The following is a 10408-nucleotide window of genomic DNA, read 5'->3' as shown; positions in this document are numbered from 1 at the left end:
GCTGGAACTCATTAGCATTTGGGGAGAGGAGGCTGTCCAGTCCCAGCTGTGCTCCAGCCGTAGGAATTATGATATCTACGGACAGATTTCATGATGCATGACAGAAGGGGGCCATGACAAGGACACACTGCAGTGCAGGGTCAAAGTGAAGGAGCTACGGAATGCCTACCACAAGGCATGGAAGGCAAACCACTGCTTCGATGCTGTGCCCACAAGCTGTCGGTTCTACACAGAGCTGGATGTGATACTCGGTGGCAACCCCACCTTCCACTGTGGATACTTCAGTGGCTCACGTGCCAGTCAAGAATGGACCAAGCCAGGAGGAGGAAATCTTGGATAAGGATGTGGAGGGGGCAGGGGTCCCAGAGGCAGAGGACGACTCGGAGGTCAGAGATGCATGCAGCCAGGAGCTCTTCTCTACCCTGGAGGAGGCTAGCCAGTCACAGGTGTTGGAGCTTGGCGAAGCGCAAACAGGAGAGGAGGTCCCTGGTAAGTGGCTTTGTTTTGGGAATCACTGAAGTGAGTTTGTTGGGGGCCGGCGGATTGCAGAAAACAGGCGTGTGTGTGTATGATGCATGTACCACCACCTGCCTAGTCTGAGTGGTGGAACAGGGTGTCAACTGACTCCCTCACTTCATAGGAATCTGCCTCGGAGATCTCCATGAAACTCTCATGGAGATACTGGGCAATCCGCTGCTGCAGGTTCTTTGCCAGAGCTGCTTTGTTTCTTGCCCCATTAAGGGTAACTTTCCCGCACCACTCTACTGTCACTTGGGGCGGGGAGGGGCCTGGACCATTGCTGCACACAGGTGAGCTGCATAAGGGCCAGGGTGGAAGCTGCAGTCTTGGAGAAGACCCTCCCTTGATTCCCTGCTCACCTTTAGCTGCGAGATATCTTCCATAATGAACACAGCCTGTGGAAAATGTGGGGACAGTAATGATTATAAGGCTCCCCCTACAGTGCTGGTTCATCCCAAAAGCCATGTGCCAAGTGTACAGTATGGTCCTGGAACACTGATTTCCCCTGCCCTTGCAGTTACTCACCATTTGGGGGGTCTTGTGGCTCATGTGTGCTTGCCTGGGGTCAGCCAGTTAGTGACAGGTATGTGAATAGTGGCTGGGTTTTAAATCACTGAATCAGTGGTCTGTGTGTTGCAAACAATACAGCTTCTGTAAAATGTTGCATTTTGGCTTCACAGATATGACCTTGGGAGCCCAGCCTCCCTCTTTGTTATCGTTGGCTGAACAGCTGTGCAGAATTAGAAAGCGGCCACGAAGAACTAAAGAGGACTTTCTGCGTGATGTCATGATGCACGCCGCTGCTGAAAAATAAGAATTGAAGGAGTGGCATGACACCAAAAAGAGGGAATGAAAGACGAATGTGGTGCACCAGAACAAGGCCACAGAGCGGCTCTTAAACATTATGGAGTGCAAGCGGACACGCTCCAGGCGCTACTAGCACTGCAAACCGAGCAGCTCCACACCCGCCCTCCCTTGCAGCCACTATTTCAAAACTCTTTCCCATGCACCCCCCCAGTCATTGCCAATACACTCTGATCAACCTCCTGGCTCCAGTCTGTACCCACTGCATTCCACTCCTGCCCCGTCACAGTCCAGGCCTGCAGACTCCCAGTACCCACTGCACACCTGCTGTTTAGCCCTGCTGAAGTACAGTAACCACTGCACTGTACTCCAAAGGACAAGGTTACATATGATACCTGTACAAACACAAATCTTTAACCGTCCTGGAACCCTCCCTTCCCCCATCCCCCACAGTACTGATATTTTTTTTTTGTTTGTCTCTCTCCTCCAGTTGTTGTTTTATAATAAAATAATGGTTTTGGTTTGAAAGCAATTTTTATTCTATTAATTGAAAGCAAACAGAACCCTGCAAAGCAACAGGCAATTTTCTTAAACCTTCACAGTGCATCTTCTGCACCAATCACAATCACCTCCTAGCATTACAAGCACCTCACTCCCGAGCATAGCAACAAATATTAGTGGCTTTCAGTTTCAGATTGCCGCCTCAAGGCATCCCTGGTCCTTTTGGCCCTGTGCTGCACCCCTCTAATAACCCTGGTCTCTGGCTGTTCAAATTCAGCCTCCAGGCACTGAGCCTGAGTGGTCCAGCCCTGAGTGAAGCTTTCATCCTTCCCTTCACAAATATTATGGAGCGTACAGCATGTGGCTATAAGCATAGGAATATTGTCATCAGCCAGGTCCAGCCTCCCATATAGGCAGTGCCAGCAGGCCTTTAAACGACCAAAAGCACACTCAACCGTCATTCTCCACTTGCTCAGCAGTTGTTGAACTTCTCCTTGCTGCTGTCAAGGCTCTCCATGTATGGCTTCATAAGCCACGGTATTAAGGGGTAGGCAGGGTCTCCCAGGATCACAGTGGGCATTTCAACTTCCCCTACAGTGATCTTCTGGTCCAGGAAGGAAGTCCCTGCTTGTAGCTTCCTGAACAGGTTAGTGTTCTGAAAGATGCATGCATCATGCACCTTTCCAGACCAGCCTGTGTTAATGTCCATGAAACACCCACGGTGATCCACAAGCGTCTGGAGAACCATAGAGAAATACCCCTTCCAATTAATGTACTTGGTGGCTAGGTAGTCTTATGCAAGAATTGGAATATGCGTGCCATCTATCGCCCCTCCGCAGTTAGCTTTGCACAAATAGGCTTCCCTATACAAAATGTCATGCATGTTGCCCAGAGTCACAGTCTTTCGGAGCAGGATACTTCCATTAACACGACTCCAATGGTCGACTTTCCCATTCCGAACTGGTTAGCGACCGATCGGTAGCAGTCTGGAGTAGCCAGCTTCCACAGTGCAATCGCCACACGCTTCTCCAATGACAGGGCAGCTCTCATTCTCATGTCCTTGCACCACAGGGCTGGAGCGAGCTCATCACACAGTCCCATCAATATGGCTTTCCACTTCCAAAAGTTCTGCAGCCACTACTCATCATCCCAGACGTGCATGATGATGCACCACTCAGTGATTGTTTCCTGAGCCCAAAAGTGGCATTCCACTGTGGTCAGCACCTCCGTGAATGCCACAAGCAGACTCGTGTCATAGCTACTATACATGGTGAGATCAATGACAAACTCCTCTTGCCTTTGTAGTTTAAGGAATAACTCCACTGCCACTCATGACATCTTAGTGAGAGCAAGCAGCATATTGGTCAACAGTGAGGGATCCATTCCTACAGATGGAAGAGGCAGAACGTGCAGTACACAAATTGTTGAAAGATGGCGCCAAATGCAGACGGAAGCACAGGGATTGTTGGGCTGTGAAGCAATGCAATACGGGACATTGGGACAGCAGAAGAGGAAGAGATGCTCCGTGGGATAGCTGCCCAAAGTGCACTGCTCTGAATACCGATGCCAGTGCCGCAAGTGTGAACACGCTATTGAGCAGGCAGCCGACAGTGTGAACACACAGCAGCGGTTTCCCTTCATTGCTTTCTGAGCAGCGCTGTAACTGTAACTCTGCCAGTGTAGACATACCCCTATTTTTAGCGCTAACTAGAGTACAGCTAGTATGGGTATGTCTACAGGAGCTGCAAATCACATCACCGGCTGCAGTGCAGATGTACCTGAGTGAGACATAGTTAAGCACAATCTTGGCTGAGAGGCCAAGGTCTGAATAAACAATTTGGGAAATTTCTGAACGCAGTGTGACAGCATGTTCAGTTCACATTTAGACATTACACCACCATAGTGTGACAATGAGTTGTGGCACATATGCTGCAGGCTGTGGTTTATGGTGCTCTGGGAGCCCATCCATGCAATGTGGGAAGGGAGTCAACCTGTGGACAAGCCCATGCTTTTGAGGACCATCCCCAAAGCATGAGTTGGAACTGGAAGTAGTAAAAGGAAGAGAGTGTTGCCTTTAGACTGGCCCAGAAGAGTGTGTCTCTGGAGCCTATACTTCGTAAACAGGGCTGTTTGTCTGGGTGTGAGTGCAACAAATGGTTGGCTACTTCCCTGCAGCCAGCCCAGAAGAGTCTTCACTCTGGTTAGTGTCTCAACAGGATAATATTTACATTACATTACAGCAGCATCATATTGCCACATAGAACAGGTGGTCGGGGTGAGAGGCAAATTTCTCCAACAGATTGTTTGTACAAACTATTCTATGCCCACTGCAATAAATCCTCAGAAATGACATTTACCAGATGAAACCTTGAGTAAAGGTCTGAAAAGATAACAGCAGACAAGCTTGATTCTGTGTAAGGGTATGTCTACACTTTGAGCTGGAGGTGTCACGTCACTCACTGAAAAAGGAGTGTAGCCACAGCAGCACGAGCAGGAGGAGGGGTTAGCTGCCCCAAGTAAGTCTGAGTATGACTAATTGAGCTGGGAATTACACCCCTAGCTTGCAGTGTAGACATTCCCTAAATGTGGATACATTTCCTTCCCACTAATTGCATTTATTTAGATAGCTATGAGGTTTGAGATTAAGTTTGCAGTGGAGGCCAAGAGGTGTAAATTACACCAGTTTAAATTCTGAAATTAATTTACACCACTATACATCACCTCTGGCTTTGCCCTGCAAGGTATACAAATCTAAATTGTTCTGCCTTTGAACCATGCTGCATATTCACAGATACAGCAGAGGTAGGGCTATTCCACTGAGCCCTGAATACTTATAGCTGAGTAGCAGTGGAAGCAAAATCATTACAGAACCCCAAGTGGCTGGAATTTTGCACTTGTGGCAGATGTCCATGGCATAAGTATTTGAACGGAACCCTGCAGCATTAACATGCTAAGAAATAGAGTCTCGTTTTCTATAATGTCTTTCATACTCACTGCATCCCAAAGTGCTTTACAGACAACGGGTCCAGGGAAACAATAAAAAGAGGGCCAGGGGTTACATATTCATATATCTAAATGAGAAGAAACTAAAGATGTTCCACATAATAATGAATTATAAGCTATTATAGTTCTATTCCATTACTGAATATCAGCATGAAAATTCTCTTTGTTACATTAATGCAAATCTCTTCCCTGTTTCAGGGGCCATGTATTAATTCCAAAAGCAGCTTCAAAGATAAAGCAGGTCTAGGCTGAAAAGGCTTTTCCGTTGACATATGTTAATAATAACTGATGACTCTGCAAGAGTAGCAATTACGTGTAGCATTTTGGCATTTGTGTCCTCTCTCTTAATAGCCTTTTAATTAAGGATGTTGTACCAAGAACGATGCCTGTCACTATGGGAGAGGACACACCCACATCCACAAAAACACTTGTGGATTAGATAGTAGGGTTAATAGTTTCATTCATGCCTGTAAAGGGCTGTAAGAAAAATAATGGGCCAAACCATCCAATTCTGACTCAGTCTTTACTTTGGCCAAACTGCTTTAGAAACCAGTGAGAATTTGGCCTCAGCAAAGACGCCTTTATATACACACTTATAAAACTCAGTATTTACATTGTGATAGCCATCTTCAAAGAGTGTGTATTAAGTTCAGTTTAGCTCAGGGTTATAGCACCTCCTGCCCTTTATGAACATTATAATGCTCCTGGAAGGTATTGCATTTATAACCCTGCAGAACAATATTCTATATTTATCCAGAGGATAAGTACAATGACAGCTCCTTCATGCTGCCCTGCCAGCATCCCTTAGCCCTGACCTGGATGGACCACCTCTAGAGCAGAAGTTCTCAACCTTTTCTTTCTGAGCCCCCCCCCCCCGCTATAAAAACTCCATGGCCCACCTGTGCCGCAATATCTGGTTTTCTGCATATAAAAGCCAGAGTCGAGGTTGGGGGTAGCAAGCAGGGCAATTGCCTGGGGCCCCATGCCACAGGGGCCCCCACGAAGCTATATTGCTCAGACTTCAGCTTCAGCCCTGGGTGGTGGGGCTCAGGGACCTAGGCTTCAGCGCCATACGGTGGGGCTTCAGCTTTCTGCCCTGGGCCCAGAGAGTCTAATGCTGGCCCTGCTTGGCAGCCTGCCCTGAAACCTGCTCACAGCCCCTCAGGGAGCCCTGGACCCCTGGTTGAGAACCGCTGCTCTAGAAGGCTAGTCTTCACAGCTCTTTTGCCTCATTGTTGAGATTGCCAAGAATTGCAATGCTGATGGTATCTATCCACCAGGTTAAGCATATGTTCAAGCACTGTCCTAAATAGGGATGGACTTAAGCACATACTTAAGTGCTTTCCTGAATCAGAACCTAAATGCCTCCATGTAACTGTATGTAGATGGGAGTTTCCTACAATGCAGTATATACAATTTCAAACATTCACAGTGCTTGTTTCTAAAATCCCCACAGGAAAAGCTTTCATTCAGACTTGCTCACCCTGCCAAGAAGAAGGAACCAACTATGAATGATAACAAAGCATGAAGTAGTATATAGGCACAAAATAAGTATTTGTATTTATTTAGCAATCAAAATCACTTCTGCCTTGAGTGAAATGAAGTAGCACTACAGAGGAGTTTATATTCTCTCCTTACACATTATTCACAGAGTTTTGTAAAAGGCTAGTTATAAGATAGCCTACCTAAGAGCCTGAGTCTGCAATTCTCAGTAGGAATTCAGATGTTAGTAAGTACCACTCAATGAGGCCTTATAAAAATCCCCACAGTTTTAAGAACCAGTTCAGCAAATCAGTGTTAGAAGCAGGTGGGCAGAAATTGTGTACATATGGTCAGATCCATTTTTGCCACTATTTGAGTAGACTTGATTTTTAGCAGGTTCTTATAAAACCTTGGTAAAAAATGGATCTGGATACTGGAGCTCTATCTATATTAGTGCTCCCCACACTGGTCCAGTTTAACTGGTGGGAATTATTTCATAAATTTTCCCATTGTAGACATGGCTTGAGAGTAAGGATTGCAAAATCAGGCATTAAACATGGAGCAAATCCTGCCATCCTCATGCGAATAGCATAAATAAAAGTTGCAGAATTTGGCCCTGTATCTGTAGTTCTCCTACATGCAAGGTGCATTTGAGTGGAAATTCAAATTCACTTTGTGATGGAAAACAAAATCATAAACATACCCCGAATAAATGACAGCAATTTCTGAGTGCATTGTGCAGCAATTGGAAGAGCTGTTTTATGACTCAGATCTTAAGATCAAAAGTAGAACCATTTTTTCAATAACGCCAGGTCACCTTAACTCTAAAGATAAGCAAAATCCCTGCAGCTTCCAAGTATCAGTGGAGAACACCATGGTAGCTTGAATTTTTCCTATTTTTTGTTTATTGAATTTTGCCTAGCTGATATATACATATGCCTAGTTTGCTTTACCTCTAAACCAAGGGGTTTAAAATTAAATGGAATGTTTTCTATACTAACACGTGCAAGGGCTGCTGCAGGAATGAGATAAGCTGTATCAATAAAAACCAAAAACAATTCCTTCCCAAGCTGTAAGCAAGAGAAAACAATTTAAAGGTGGCTGTGTCAAATAAGACAACAATTATTGTATCGTCTTCATTTGAACTTTCCTGAACGATAGTGGAGAGCTTCAAGGATGCCTCGATTGCCAAAAGTAATACACTGTAAATACAGTTCCCTGTGTCTCAACATACTGAAGATTCTGCAACCAATCTGTCATCAGGAAGAGATAAAAATATTAAAAAGCCACATTCAGTCAAATTAAGATACAAAGGTGTGGATCAATCCCAGCCCCCTGACTTTTTTCCTTTGCATCACTCTGGCAACACAAAAGGAGCAAAAAGTAGCTGTAATTCCCCTAACTGGGAATTCCCTTGGTGTGGGGGAGTCCCCAGTAGCTCCCAATTCCTAATGGGAATTAGACATCCAGATCTCCAAGGTGGCTTGAGCTGTAGCTCACGAAAGCTTATGCTCAAATAAATTTGTTAGTCTCTAAGGTGCCACAAGTACTCCTTTTCTTTTTGCGAATACAGACTAACACGGCTGCTACTCTGAAAGGTGGCTTTGAAACTCTTGACCATAAGGCTTTTCCTTCCATTGCAGCAGTAGTTACTTATCTTTCTTCAGGTTTCATACTGCTCTCCCATCACTTTAATACACGAGTGTCTTCCATATAAAATCAATAGCAATATCTCTTATATAGCAAATCCTTAGCGGACTTAATGGAGTATCTGTCATTTCGCTCTTTCTGGAGTAAAAACTCTGTTTGGGGTAGGTTTTGTTTGTTTGTTTGTTTGGGGGGGAGGGGTTTAGCAGGGGCATTGGAATAAAAAGGGGTGTCAATGATGAGAGTGTCTTTCTTAGGGTAGAAAGGCCTTTTTGGTGAAGAATGCTTTGCAGTGGTTCCTAAAAATGGCCAAACTATGGAATTGCCTTATCTTCTGCCAGCTATGGTGATTCTTATTTATGAGAGAAGCATTTACATACAGTCTAAAAAAGAGACAGGATAATTTGGGAAATCCAAAGGAGAGAATAATAACTTAAGTTTTTGTCAACATATTTACTATGTATTATTGTTATTTTATTTTATTTTATTGTGAACTCATGACTTGTTGGCCATCACATATAAAAGTGCATTTAGAAAGTATTTGAATGAGGAGAGATTGAGGAAATATAGCATGGTAGAAAGTGGAACTCAGCTGTGCTGTAAAACTGACTCCTATAATGACAGATTCATTGCAGGTTATCAGAAATTGTTGCTGAGCGAATGCATAAAATCCTGTGTTCTATACAATCCCATTTTTTTTACTGCACTAAAGCTCCCCAAGTTTCTTTTTTGTTATTATTTTTGGGATGGTTTTGAATAACAATGACTTCAGTTATTTAGATTCTCAAATTACAGCAATTAAACAATGGCTTGGACTGTAAGGCACTAGAAGGCACTGTAATATGCCTTCAGTTCATGAAATCACTAGTGTTGTATTGTTGTATAATCAAATGTAGGAAATAAACCCAATGCCAGACAAAGCTACTTCTAAGGCCCATATCTTCCTAACCTAGGCCGTGATTCAACAAAGCACTTAAACATGCATTTAAATCCCATTGACTTCAATAAGACTTAAGCACATGGTTAAAGTTAAGCATGTGCTTATTTAGGGTATGCATACACTGCAATAAAAAACCTGTGACGCTATGTCAGATCCCAAGTCAGCTGACTTGGGCTCATGGGCTCCGACTGTGGGGCTATACAATTGCAATGTAAACATTCAGGTTTGTCTGGAGCCTCCGTGCTGAGACCTGCCCATTTCACTGGACTTAAGTGTTTTGCTGAATTGGATCTCTAATTCAATTTTCCCACACTATGTCTTGTTGATTTTATGTCTGTTCCAGAGCAAAAGTGCTCACCACATTGAAAATAACAAATCATATCATTCAAGGTTCTTACCTGATATTGCTCTTCTAAAAGAATTGCTCAAGAATGGAAAACTTCAATAACTTAATTTAATTTGAAAATGGATCTATCTAGAGCAAATAGCTTATCTTACCTGTGAAGGGTAAGTATTATGTTTCTTTCATAAAAATAAAAGATCTTTATAATTCACTCATGCCTTACAGTCTTGGTGAGCTATAGGTGAGAAATACAATCATAATTCTTAAGTAGTGAACCACTTTAGCTAGTTTAGTTGGAGTCATTAGTATTTTAGCCCATAAATTGCCTTTTGTGAAAACTTAAGATTTTGGAATATTTGCGAGCTGAAAAGTCTGTCCTTCACAGTGAAAGAATTTTGATGCATGTGAAAATGGTGACACTGCTGAGTGTGCAATAATAATACAGTAACAAAAGAAAAGGAATGCCAAGAATTTGGTTGGACCTTCTAATGACAAAGTGCAGAGAGAATTTAATATCTACTTTTGATAGTTAAATTATGTACAGGTGCTCTAATAGAGTTACCTGATCATGGGTCCCCCATTTTAAACAATGCTTTTAATGCTAAAAGACCAAATCAATTACTTCCTCAAACTATCCGTAGCACAACAGAAATAGATTTCACCAGTTATCTTCCTCCTTTGCATTTTTTGCCCTGGGTAAAAATCTGAATCTGATTTAAGAGTTGAACAAAAGCAGGGCATCTTCTTGTGGAAGACCCTGGACTCTAGAATTCAGATTCACTGTTAGCCAGGTGTGCCAGAACCCAAATTTGTTCACCTATAAGTCTCACTGTAAGATTTATCCATTTACCCATTATTTTATTGGAGAGTGCACATGGAGTATTGGCAAAGGAAATGGGGCTTAATTTTTGTTTGTTTCTTTTTTTGGTAAGGGAGTATTTTAGCTGACATTGTGTCAATTTAGATTTATCGTGTAACCTGAATTTTTTTATTATATGACCTCTGGAAGGTACATTGTATACATAGACAAACTGTGAATAAAGCAGAAATACTCAAAATACTCAATCTATATATTGTATTGCCTATATTTTTGTACCTATATCTATAGTATTTTCTACACTCTGACAAGACAGAAATGACAATATAAATGGTATTATATTAATAAGATA

This window comes from Dermochelys coriacea, chromosome 9 (genome assembly GCF_009764565.3).
Source record: "Dermochelys coriacea isolate rDerCor1 chromosome 9, rDerCor1.pri.v4, whole genome shotgun sequence".
NCBI classification, from domain to species: domain Eukaryota; kingdom Metazoa; phylum Chordata; order Testudines; family Dermochelyidae; genus Dermochelys; species Dermochelys coriacea.
This window is presented reverse-complemented; position numbering follows the sequence as displayed.